General features: G+C 36.5%; 1 protein-coding gene across 2 annotated transcripts in view; it reads left to right on the top strand.

Moving 5' to 3' along the window:
• Nucleotides 1–11,401: 11,401 nt before the first annotated feature.
• ZNF462 (zinc finger protein 462) overlaps nt 11,402–12,082 on the top strand; it is a 135,907-nt gene continuing 135,226 nt past the window's right edge. Inside the window, exon 1 of one of the 2 annotated variants that reach the window (XM_073876605.1) lies at nt 11,402–11,459. The gene's annotated coding sequence lies outside the window, so the exon portion shown is untranslated. Of the gene's footprint in view, nt 11,460–11,793; nt 11,929–12,082 lie in introns of those variants that run through there. The other variant, XM_073876608.1, reaches the window with a different exon arrangement.

The raw sequence follows: 12,082 nt of genomic DNA, 5'->3' as shown, positions 1-12,082 counted from the left end.
CACAGTTCTACACATATATCTACCATCAAGTTTAATGAGTGTGTTATTCAATTCCTCCATATCCTTTTGTATTTGAGGGCCACTTAATTTGTCACTTTTTGGTGAGGCATGTCAAAAATCTACAATTATCGTTATAGTTTTGTAAACTCCTTGTAGATATAGCAAATTGTACTTCATCTATTTAGAAGCTATATTATTAGGTACAAAAATGATGAATTACTCCTTTTACCAATTAAAATGTTTTCTTTTTCATTTTAGTGTTTTAACTTTGAATTTTATTTTGTCTGGTATTGCTATATTTTCTCCTAATTTCTTTCTGGTAGTACTTCTCTGATTTCTGGTTACTCCCTTTTATTTCCAAAAATTCCTGGTTATTTACTTTTACTCACGACCTATTTAAATAGCTGTTTGCATTTTTTGTTTCTTAGACCATCATGTTGCTTAACACATCTCCTTCTGGAAACTGACAGATTCTGTGACCCTCAGATAACAAACAGGATATAGAGGAATTGTACAATCCATTTAATCAGTCTGAATAAAGTTTATGGTTATTAATTTGCTTTAACAGTATGAGATTCTTTTTATCTCAATAGAGAAGCTTCATCCATTAATATTTATTCTAAAAGTTCACACAAACATATTAACTACACAATTTGATTTCTGACTTCTTATTTTTATTTCTGACATTGTATTTGTGTTTTCTATTGTCAAATCCTCTTGTTTATTTAAATCTTTTATTTTCTTTCACTGTATTAACTGATTTTCTCCTTTCTCTTTCCTTCCTGAATTTTCAAGTCACTGCTCTAACACCTTAACTACTTTCTTAGTGAGATGAAAGAAATTTGAACAGTGAATAGTTGTATAAGATATTAGACTCAGACCCGAATCCATTTTAAGAGCCAAAAAACCAGAACAAAATAAAATAAAACAAAAAACAAAAAGCTGATAAAAGTTTTGAATGGACTGGTAACCCAGTAATGGGTCTACAGTTTTGTAAAATGATAAAGGAGCCATAGATGAAACAATAACCTGTGTACCTACTGAAGGAATTTGGACTAAGTTAAATTACATATAAATTTATACACATATGTATAAATATGCACATACATATTACACTTACACATTTATACATATAAATATGCATGTAAACATTGCATGTATGTACACTTATACGTATACATATATACATATAAATTATTACATTTTATATAAATTTACACATATATGTATAAATTACTACTTATCTATATGGAGAGAGAAATTCTGCTCAAATATTTAATAAAACCTAAACAATATTGTAATCTTTTCCAGTTTACAGGGATAAATCTGATCATAAGACAGAAAATTAGAACCAAGAATAAAACAGACACATTTGCTGGAGTAGACAGATAAATGGAAACAAATGGGGAGTCCAGGAACTTACTTTACTACATACAAAACTATAGTGTGTGATGAAGGTAATCTTTCAATTAAGTGGGTAAAGAAAGGATATTTTTAGCAATGCTGTGACAATTAGTTAATGATTTGGGAAACAGTTGTTTGATCCCTACCTCATACCACATATTAAAATAAATTATACAGAGGTTGTACAATTAAATGTGAAAATAAAAATCTTGAAATTTATGGGGGAAAATCACCCACGTAGATAAAGTAGTTGTCCCATTACGGATTTTGAAGGCTTTTCCAATAGTATACCAATGGTAGAAAGCCAAAAGAAAATGAGTGATAAATTTGAACACAAAATATTTTAACTTCAGTATGTTAAAAAAGCAGTATTATCGGAGCGCCTGGGTGGCTCAGTCGTTAACCGTCTGCCTTCAGCTCAGGTCGTGATCTCAGGGTCTTGGGATCGAGCCCCACATCGGGCTCCCCGCTCAGCAGGAAGCCTGCTTCTCCCTCTCCCACTTCCTCTGCTTGTGTTCCCTCTCTCTCAGTCAAAAAATAAATAAATAAAATAAAATCTTAAAGAAAAGCAGTATTATCAAAGTTAAAAGCAAAAAACTAAGAAAAATATTTTATTCCATATTATAAGGGGTTAATATCCTTATTCTATAAAGTGCTATCACAAGTCATTGTAAAAACACAGACACACAATCATACCAATAAAAAATAAGCAAAGGAAGGAGTGCCTGGGTGGTTCAGTCAGTTAAGCATCTGCCTTGGGCTCAAGTCATGATCCCAGGGTCCTAAGATCGAGCCCCAGGTCGGGCTCCCTGCTCGGCGGGAAGCCTGCTTCTCCCTCTCCCACTCTCCCTGCTTGTGTTCCCTTTCTCACTGTCTCTCTCTGTCAAAAAGTAAAAAAAAAAAAATTTAAAAAATCTTAAAAAAATAAGCAAAGGATATAAACTATCAAATCACAAGGGGAAAGATAGAGGAAAGAGTAAACGGTAGTTCTCTCTGTATTTTCAGACTAGGTATTATCTTTTTTTTCTTTTGTTTAACTTTTCTGTTTTTGCTAATTTTGCCACAGTACATATTACTTTTATAACCAGGAAATACAGATATATCAAGAGATATATATATATATAGACATGATGCAAGAAAATATTACTATGTTATATTGGGAGTTTAATACTTGACAATGAGGAAAGATGTGCTATCTGAAATCAGAAGTGCTGAGTTCAAGTCCCAGGGCTCATTGAATGATCTTGAGCAAGTCACTGAACTTTGAGCCTCGGTTTCTCCAAATAAAAAACAGAAGAAATAATCCTCATGTCATAAATTACTGTGAAGAATAGATTTTTTTAAATATATGAGATAAATGTTTTGTGAGGATCACTTACAGATGTCAGAGATTCCCATCACTGATCCAGTGTTAGGGCTTTTCCCAGCCTCCATACAAAATCTGTGCATCTTCTCTTACAAACACCATATCCCTTTGCCTGATGAGGGCTTAGGTTCTTAAACTGAGGAGGTGACACCTGGACATGTCTTGGATTTTTCAGTCTCCTCAGTGAATGGGACAGGAGCACCTACTAGAGCCTGGCTATATACAGGTTTATAGTTAAATGAAGCTGTAATAATCATCACTATTGCTTTCCTTTTTCCATGTCATTCAGTTTTATCATTCAGTTCTAGTATCCACAGAGTTAATTCAACTACCAAACTGATACTACAATTCCATTTATGGAATTCCACATATGGAATTAAACGTTTATGACATTTAAAAAGTCTCTACTGGGGTACCTAGGTGGCTCAGTCGGTTAAGCGTCTGACAATTTCAGCTCAGCTCAGGTCATGATCTCAGGATTGTGAGATTTCTCTTGATTCTCTCCCTCCCTACCCCTCAACCTCTCTCTCTCTTTCTCTCCCTCTCTAAAAAAAAAAAAAAAAAAAAAAAGTCTCTACTAATTTCAAATTTAATCCTCTGTCATAAATCAGATGAGAGAGCACTGGCCAATCTCCTTTTTCAGTAACAGGAATAAGTCCTTTGTGAATGTTGCACGATAAAGAGGTATAGAGGCAATGCAAAAGGACCAGAAGAACCAACTTTTCTATGATCCCTGATATGCAGAACAGCGCTTATTCTCCATTTATATCTCTGTGTGAAATAAAAGCAGAATTATAGTTTTCCAGGTGAAAAGCCTTATGCCTCCTTGTCTTTTTTTTTCTTTCTTTCTTTTCTGAGTCTAAGCCTATGAAAACCCTTTTAGATTGAAAGATGATAAGGAAAAAGTGGAGAAAAACCTTAAACATTCTCAAGGAAGAGACCATGTTGATATATGGAGAACATAATTAACTGCTCTGCTAATCCTCTGAGTTTACAAAAAAGATGAAATGGACTGAAAGTTATCAAAATAATTTAGAGAAAGTATAAAAATCATTTATTGGTTGACTAAGCTGTTAATTGTTGGTTATGTAAAGTATAAAATCTCATTCCTGGGAAACCTTATGAAGGAAGGGAAGGAGAGAGAGGGGGGGAGAGAAGGGACCGAGAAAAGGAGAAAACTGAGTTTTTTGGTTCAATACCAGTTCAAGGAAATCTCTTTTGCTAGGATAGGCAAATTGGATGTAGTTGAAATGGCCATGAAGAGAAATGGAGTAGGTATGGATCTTCAATAACTTTGGTATGTAATCCCAAGCATTTTTTTGTGAGACCATTTTCTCATCTGGAATAGATCAGTGGTTTTCAAATTGTGCTCCAGCAGAACAATTGCTGATCCAGAAGCTAAACCAGAGAACAGTAGTGGTGTCTATGCAATTTACAGAAAAATGAAGGAAAGTAAATTCCCCCCTTTGCTATAATTTATTTATATTTCCTATAACAATTCCCACACTGTATGAATTTTTCTGAACATATACAACTGTCCCTTGGATTTGAGATATCAACAAACAAAATATTCTTGATATTAAGATTTTCTCTTCTATTTTTATTTATTTTTTTTAAGACTTTATTTATTTGATAGAGAGAGACAACAGCGAGAGAGGGAACACAAGCAAGGGGAGTGGCAGGCAGAGGGAGAAGCAAGCTCTCCGCTGAGCAGGGAGCCTGACGCAGGGGCCCTGGGATCATGACCTGAGCGGAAGGCAGGTGCTTAACATCTGAGCCACCCAGGCGCCCCTCTCTTCCATTTTTGTAAAAACCGTTGGCAGTAAGGTCCTATGTCTGGTAGCCAAGTTCTTAGCAAATAAAACGGAACAAGCAAGCAGCAAGTAAATAGTAACAGGAGAATTTAGGTACAATTAATTTGCTTGGGTTTTTTATTAATAATTCCTGTTGATTTTTAAAATTTGTTTCAATAGTAAAAGATCGGTTTTTGACAGGGGTGTGTGTTTTGGTTTTGAATTTCTGGACTAGAGAACCGTCTTTTGACTGTAGAGCTTTTCCTTCAGTTACGCCATCTCATAGTGAAGCTTTAAGGACTTGGATCATATTAGCTTACACTTAAAAACTCCCATGTTCTTTATATGCATTTAAAAAAAGCTTCATAGCAATCTTATAAATATTTAATTGTTCTTCTTTTACAGATATAGAAACTGATGCATGGAGTCCAAGGTCATCATTACTAAGAGCAGGGGCTGGGAACTAGTAAGTAGATGTAGATTGCTGGATTTGGTTTTGTCGTTCTTCTGAAATACATAAATAATAAATAAATACTCAAAACATGTGCCTTGAAATGAGTAGATTTTCAGGGTAAACATTAGAAGGATACTTAAGAGTAAACTTGTTCTGCATTTTAGACACTTAAAAAAACATACAGCCAGGGGCGCCTGGGTGGCTCAATCAGTTAAGCATCTGCCTTCGGCTCAGGTCGTGATCCCAGAGTCCTGGGATCGAGCCCCACATAGGGCTCCTTGCTCTGCAGGAAGCCTGCTTCTCCCTCGCCCACTCCCCCTGCTTGTGTTCCTTCTCTCGCTGTTTCTCTCTCTCTCTCTGTCAAATAAATAAATAAATAAAATATTAAAAAAAACCATACAGCCAATATTCAACTTCTATGAAACCTTGATCTTAGCAACTTGCTGGGAAATCAAACCTCAGCCCAGTAGATAGGAGAAAGTATGTGTAGATTCCACCTTATGGTGAAAAGGGCAACTAATGTGAAATCTACAAGGGGTCAGTCAAGGGTTAGTGGTAGTGAATGAAACAGTCAAGACAATTTGATGCTGGCAGTTATTATCCAAAATCTGAACATTGAACTCTTGAGTAAAGGCTGTTTAGGAAATCAAATGAATATATGCAAGGACTTCAAGATGTGTATGTTTTAAGATAATGATGAATGAAACCTTACGATTAAAATTTACTTTATACGTTAGACAAACATTTGGTTCGGTCAGTGATTATGATAGAAGAGAAATTCTGTGCTGCCAAAATTTACTTGCAAGTTCTAAATTTTCTCCTTTCTAACTGCAAAAAAGATATATTCATTGGAGAAATGTTTAAAAATCTGAGAAGTCGGGGCTCCTGGGTGGCTCAGCCGACTAAGCTTCGGACTCTTGATTTTAGTTCGGGTCATGATCTCAGGGTCGTGGGATTGAGCCCCACGTTGGGATTCTGTGCTGGGTGTGGAGCCTGCTTAAAATTCTCCCTCTCCCAGGGAGACAAACCATGAGAGATTCTTAACTGTAGGAAACAAACTGAGGGTTGCTGGAGGGGAGGTGGGTAGGGGGATGGGGTAACAGGATGATAGGCATTAGGAGGGCACTGATGTGATGAGGCCTGGGTGTTATATACAACTGATGAATAACTGAACTCTACATCTGAAACTAATGATGTACTATATGTTGGCTAATGGAAATAAAAAAAAAAAAAGATTCTCCCTCTTCCCTCAGCCCCACCCATCCCGCTCTAAAAAACAAACAAACAAAAAATCTGAGAAGCCACAGTGAATAAAAAAAAAATATATATATATATATATATATATACCCACAATTACATCACCTAGAAAAATTCTATTGCCTGGAAAAAACTAACACTTTCATTATACTTTCCTAATCCTTTTCCAATGCTCAATACACACATAAACACACATACTCACATACACATGTGGAATAATGCTATATATATTGTTTTGATATATATCAATACAATACAAATCAATACAATACAAATCTGGTTTTCTCTTATCAAAAAATCATGTAAATGTTTCAGTGTCATTGAATATTTCTTATAGAATTTGATAGCTATATATATATATTGTTTTACATAGATGAACATATTTTCTTTAACCAATCACTTGTTGGGTATTAATGCCACAATGGACCTCCTTGCACATAAATTTTTGATGACAGTCATGAATATTTAAGTCAATTTCTAAAAGTTAAGTTTCTGGGTTAAAGACTTTTAATATATCCAGAAAGATTGAAACTTGCCATAGTCCCACTAACAGAGAACTAAAGGGTCTATTTTTCCATATCCTTCACAACTGGGAATTATGTATACTCTTAACAACTGGTAAATGTAAATACACACATGATGCAGTATATATGTCTGCCAACTTGTAATATGAAAGAGTATCATAGCTTTCATTTTCACAACTGATGAAGTTGAACTTTATTCATACTAGCCATTAGTAACTTTATTTTGATAATATTTGGTAATATTTTGAGAGTATAGTGGAATTCTAGATTTCAAAATGCAAGAGTAAGAAGTTAGGAGACCTGGATTTTAGTTTTCTTTACACCACTAGCTTTGGAAGACCTTAGGTTAAATCATTCAATCTCTTTGGTCTTAAATTTCCTGTTGTATATAAAATATACTCAAAATGCCCACTCACATCTTCCTATTGTCCCTGTGAAAAGCAAATTTGATTATTTTTATTAAAAACAGTTACTGTCCACTATTTTATTAACAATATTAATTAGCTCTTTGAAACTCATTTATAATTACAAGATACATAAAAGGAGGTTCTATCATTTAACTTTAAAATGTTTTTAAATACTTAAACAGATAATTGACAACTCAGTTCAAACAAAGCAGTCAACTCCACAGCAGTGTGTGTGTGTGTGTGTGTGTGTGTGTATACACACACATATATATGCTTTATATACAATTATATAATATAGATTATATATGTTCCACATTTTCTAAATTTTTTATGAGAAGTCAACTTACTATTGACACATTGGTATATTTCCTTTCAAGGTGATTTGCATGTGCGTGCATGTTATAAAAAATAACCAGTGATCATAATTTTGTATCTAGGTCTTTTATCTAGCAGGAGGCCATTTTTCTATTTAATTACAAAATCCTCCTAACAATTTTAAGCTGCCTAATACATCATAGTGGGGATATATTCTTATTTATTTACCATTCCTCTTCTCTTAATCACAAGTTTTTTTCGATTACTTACTTTACCTGTACCATTTTTTGTATAAGTTTTTTCTCCATTTCTGGTTGGTCCCTTAGGATAGATTCTTAGGGGCGGAATTGAGGGGACAAAAAGTGTGACCATTTTAAGACTTTAAATATATATTGTTAATTGTGCTAAAATGACTTGTGCCAATTTTTAATTCCCACTAGGAATATACAATGGGAGGGCTTAATTTGGGGGCATAGTAGTCACTGCTAGACCATATTATTATTATTATTTTACTTTTTAAATTGTAAAAGTGATTCATGTTTGAACACACAAAAATAGCTCAAACATTTTCCTTTCCACTTTTCTCACCTCTTACCATTTACAGTTTGGCATGTATATCCTATCAGACTGTACTTTAATCCAAAAGTTTTTTGTTACTTTAATTTTAATAATATATTTACTTTGATATGCATTGAAAATGTATATATAAAATAGCCATCAGACCTGTGATATCATGGGTATTATTTTGATAAAGCTGAATTATTTTAAAGTTGATTTAAAAATAATATATATTAAGTAAATAACATGGCAATATGTAAAAAAAAAAATCTTGAAAGTGATCTGAGAACAGTGACTTCAGGAAAATGCCATAGAGGCGTAGCTTCTAGAGTTGACTGCCTCTGACCAGCTCTGTGGTCCTGACTAAGTCACGTCCCCTCTCTGAGCTTTAGTTTCAGTGCAAGTAGCAGGAATCTGGAAATACTGGTCTTTCTGCTAGACCCCAGTGGGGTTATAAACTGGAATTTTTTTGGTTTTTTGTATAGTTTTCAGTAAGGAGGACTTTTCCTTTTTTATATGATATACTGTAAATGGGCAGTCTTTCAGGTGAGTCTTTTTCTTCTGAATTTTGGTTAATCTAATCATAGCTGAGCTAAGGTTGCTCTCTTTCCTAAAAAGATCTTCTCTATTAAGAAATTCACGTAGGGTGCCTGGGTGGCTCAGATGGTTAAGCGTCTGCCTTCAGCTCAGGTCATGATCCCAGGGTCCTGGGATCGAGCCCCGCATCAGGCTCCCTGCTAGGCGGGGAGCCTGCTTCTCCCTCTGCCTCTCTCTCTCTCTCTCTCTCTCTCATGAATAAATAAATAAAATCTTTAAAAAAAAAGAAATTCATGTAAAAATATGAGTTAGGCTATTGGCTTTAAAATGAAGTCCCAAAATTTTACCTTAACAAAAATTACTTCTCAATAACTCTGTAATAGGAGCAGAAATGTTCAAGTTAATCATAGTCTCCAAATTGGCTAAATTCCTGTATTGCTTTTGAGAAAGTAAAAAAAAAAAAAAAAAGAAAGAAACAAAGTTCTATAACCAAGTAATGTGATTTTAAAGCTAGTGGTTCAACAAGTAGATCATGCATTGAGACTCAAACCTATTGTCTCCTCTTCATCTTTGCATCCCTAATATTCAGCTTTGAGTGTTCTACTTTGTAGCTGCTAAACAGATATTCAATGATTGAATAATATTACATATGAATGTTCCATATTACGGTAACTAGTTTGATATAACTGTAAGTTTAACTTGTACTTATGGGAAAAAGACATTTTTTCCTTTTTGGAATTTTAAAACATTGCTATTGAAACATCCTCTCTGGTATGCAAAGGTATATATACAAATATTCATACGGAGTAAGCTTAATATAAGTTAGCGCAATTTCTCTTCCCTTGAGAGCTGTTCAGAATCATGAATTATCCACCTTTGTCTCCTTTTCATCACTCCTCCCTAGGCATGGACACTAGTCAACTAGTTATACATATCTGGATATGGGTTTATGAGAATATATTGATTTTTCTGTAAGGGCTCAGAAAGAAGGTGTTAGTGACTTAACTTTTTGGATATTTGGTGAATCCATAATTACTGAATTTGAAGTTAAAAAAAAACTTTTTAAAGACAAAGTAATTTCCAATGACAGTAAAAGATCTCAACAATTTAGAATAACCCTTTGAAAATCAGGAACTCAAATAGTAAAATACTATATTGAACTGCACGGAAAAGGAGTTTTACATAGGTGGGAAAATACCAAGTTCAAGAGGCTTATCACAATATGGTCAAATGTTTAAAGATGGAATAATTGAGACTTCTGAAAAAGCCATACTCAATTCATTTGCTCTTTGTTTTGCTAAAATCATCAGCATGAACAGTTTTCCAGATGGAATTTAAAAAGTGGGGTTATAAACTGGAATTTTTTTGGGTTTTGTGTGTGTGTGTGTGTAGCTTTCAGTAAGGAGGACTTTTCCTTTTTTATATGATATAATGTAAATATCATAACAATGACAGAATAAGAACAGGAGTGAATAACTCTTGTTTCAGTTGAAATTCTGTCTTTTTAATGTAGCCTCTGGACCAACTCTTCTTTCCATGATTCCTTCCTGCAGGTGACAGAAGGTCCTTTTCCTCCCATAAACACTTTTGTTTGAGAGATCTGGGTGCCTTCCTTTCCTAAACCTTTAAAACCCAAAATGATTTATAGGCTACCCCTATCCTGCTGGAGGTGGGCACATAAGTGGATCATATTTGCATGGGTCACTCTGATTATAGGACTCTACTGTTTCTTGAACTAAAATTGCAAGATTTATTATTCTGTTAATGCTCATAAAGAAACTCTTTTGATGAGCCATAATTTCCCTTTATGAAGAGCCTGCATGCCAGTCACCCATGATAAGGGAGAAGAAAGTCCAGACTTCCAACATGTTCATATTTCCTTATGAACATTAATAAAGTTTTGAAATCCCATATGACCCCGGGGCATAATGGCATGGGATACAGCAGCAAAAGGCAAATTTCATGCAGTCAACATGTCCCCATGAGACTTCCCTCACATTGTTGGCTGTGTACAAAACCTAAGCTTTTCCATCTTCAATGCAAAAAATTTAGAAATGAACCTTCCTGGGGAGAAGATACCCCACCAACTAGGCTTGTGTTATCCTTGTGAATATTCTTAAGGAATGACATAGCAGGAGGTGAGAACTTTCTCCTGTTATCTTAATTGTCCGCTAATGGCAAAGCATAATTACAGTTACTTAAGTGCCAACTTTATCAAGGTTTTCACTAAAACCTTCAGCCACAGCGCTTTCCTTGACTGACCCAGCTTTTATTTATCCGGTTGCTTTACTATCATTTGAAAGAAAACTGCCCCCAATAAAAACAAGCGAACAAAAAGCCTAATCCCCAACCATGTTAAATTTCTTTGTTATTTTAGTTGGAGAGTTAAGGCACTTGTGACTCCAAAAAAGTCGAAGAAATTGTGAATGGCATCATTAATTGAAAATTTAGCCTTCCTACATTCAAAAAGCAGGGCTTTGCGGGAGTTTTGCAATAGTTCGCTTCACGGCTTGGGGAAGTCAATTCGCTGCTCAACCAGAAGATGGTCTTCTTAAAGACTGTCCTGTATTTGGAATGGAAACTTAGCCATTGTACCTTTCCCCCAATGCACCCACATGAGAAGCCCGAAAGCCACCCATCGGTCTCTGGATCTCCTCGCTGCCTTTGTCCCTTCTAGACGTGGAGGCTTGGAGAGGAGGTTTAGTTTCCAAGGATTGGAGCGTTTGAAGGGCGGGGCCATCTCCAAGTCCATCTCTCCTTTTTGTCCTCTTCTCCTGGGACGGGGAGGGAGGAGCCAGGTCCCCCCGCGGCCGGTTCGGGAGCTCTCTGTTTCGGTCGCTGGAGGTGAGTCTGAAAGGGCGGCAGCCCGTTTAATTGTAGCGCAGGTTAATTTCTCGAGTTCGCCGCAGTCGGTCTGCCAGCCGCTTCCCGGGTCTTTGCCAAGTGGGTTTATGAGGTCTGAAGCGTGTTGGGGCGCGCTCGCATTCTCGCAAAAAGGCTCCTCCCCAGGGCTCATTCCCCGACTGCGGGCAGCCCTTTGGTGCCCCAGGAGCCTTGGGTTTCCTCTGACCTCGGCGCTTCCTCCTCCCTCCCCACCGCCTGGTTCCGTGCGACCCTGCCCCCGGGGAAGGGCGGCCCCCATCTTAGGACTTCCGACCCAAGCCAACCCAGAAGGTACCTTCACGTCGAGGAAGATTTTTATCACAGCCTCCAAAACCCAGCGGTAATAGTGGCTTTCAACCTGAAATACGATTGTTATTTTCCTGGTGCGGGACTTGACAGAGAAAGTCAGCTTTTTATTAAAGACAAAGAGGTAAATTATCAGCTGGGGCACTGAAGGGACGGCGGAGACCTGGCGCGCTTCCTCTCGTTGCCACGAGGAATTTTGTGGGGGAGCGGCACCGGCGCTCAGACACCCCTGGGGTCCCGGGGGAGGAGCTCGGGGCAGGAGGACTTCCCCCGGTCCC

The sequence above is a fragment of the Callorhinus ursinus genome, unplaced genomic scaffold, assembly GCF_003265705.2.
Source record: "Callorhinus ursinus isolate GAN/ISIS: 27379988/994484 unplaced genomic scaffold, GSC_fseal_2.0 scaffold24, whole genome shotgun sequence".
Lineage (NCBI taxonomy): Eukaryota > Metazoa > Chordata > Mammalia > Carnivora > Otariidae > Callorhinus > Callorhinus ursinus.
The sequence above is the reverse complement of the archived record's forward strand: the minus strand, read 5'-3'. Positions and strand labels throughout refer to the sequence as shown.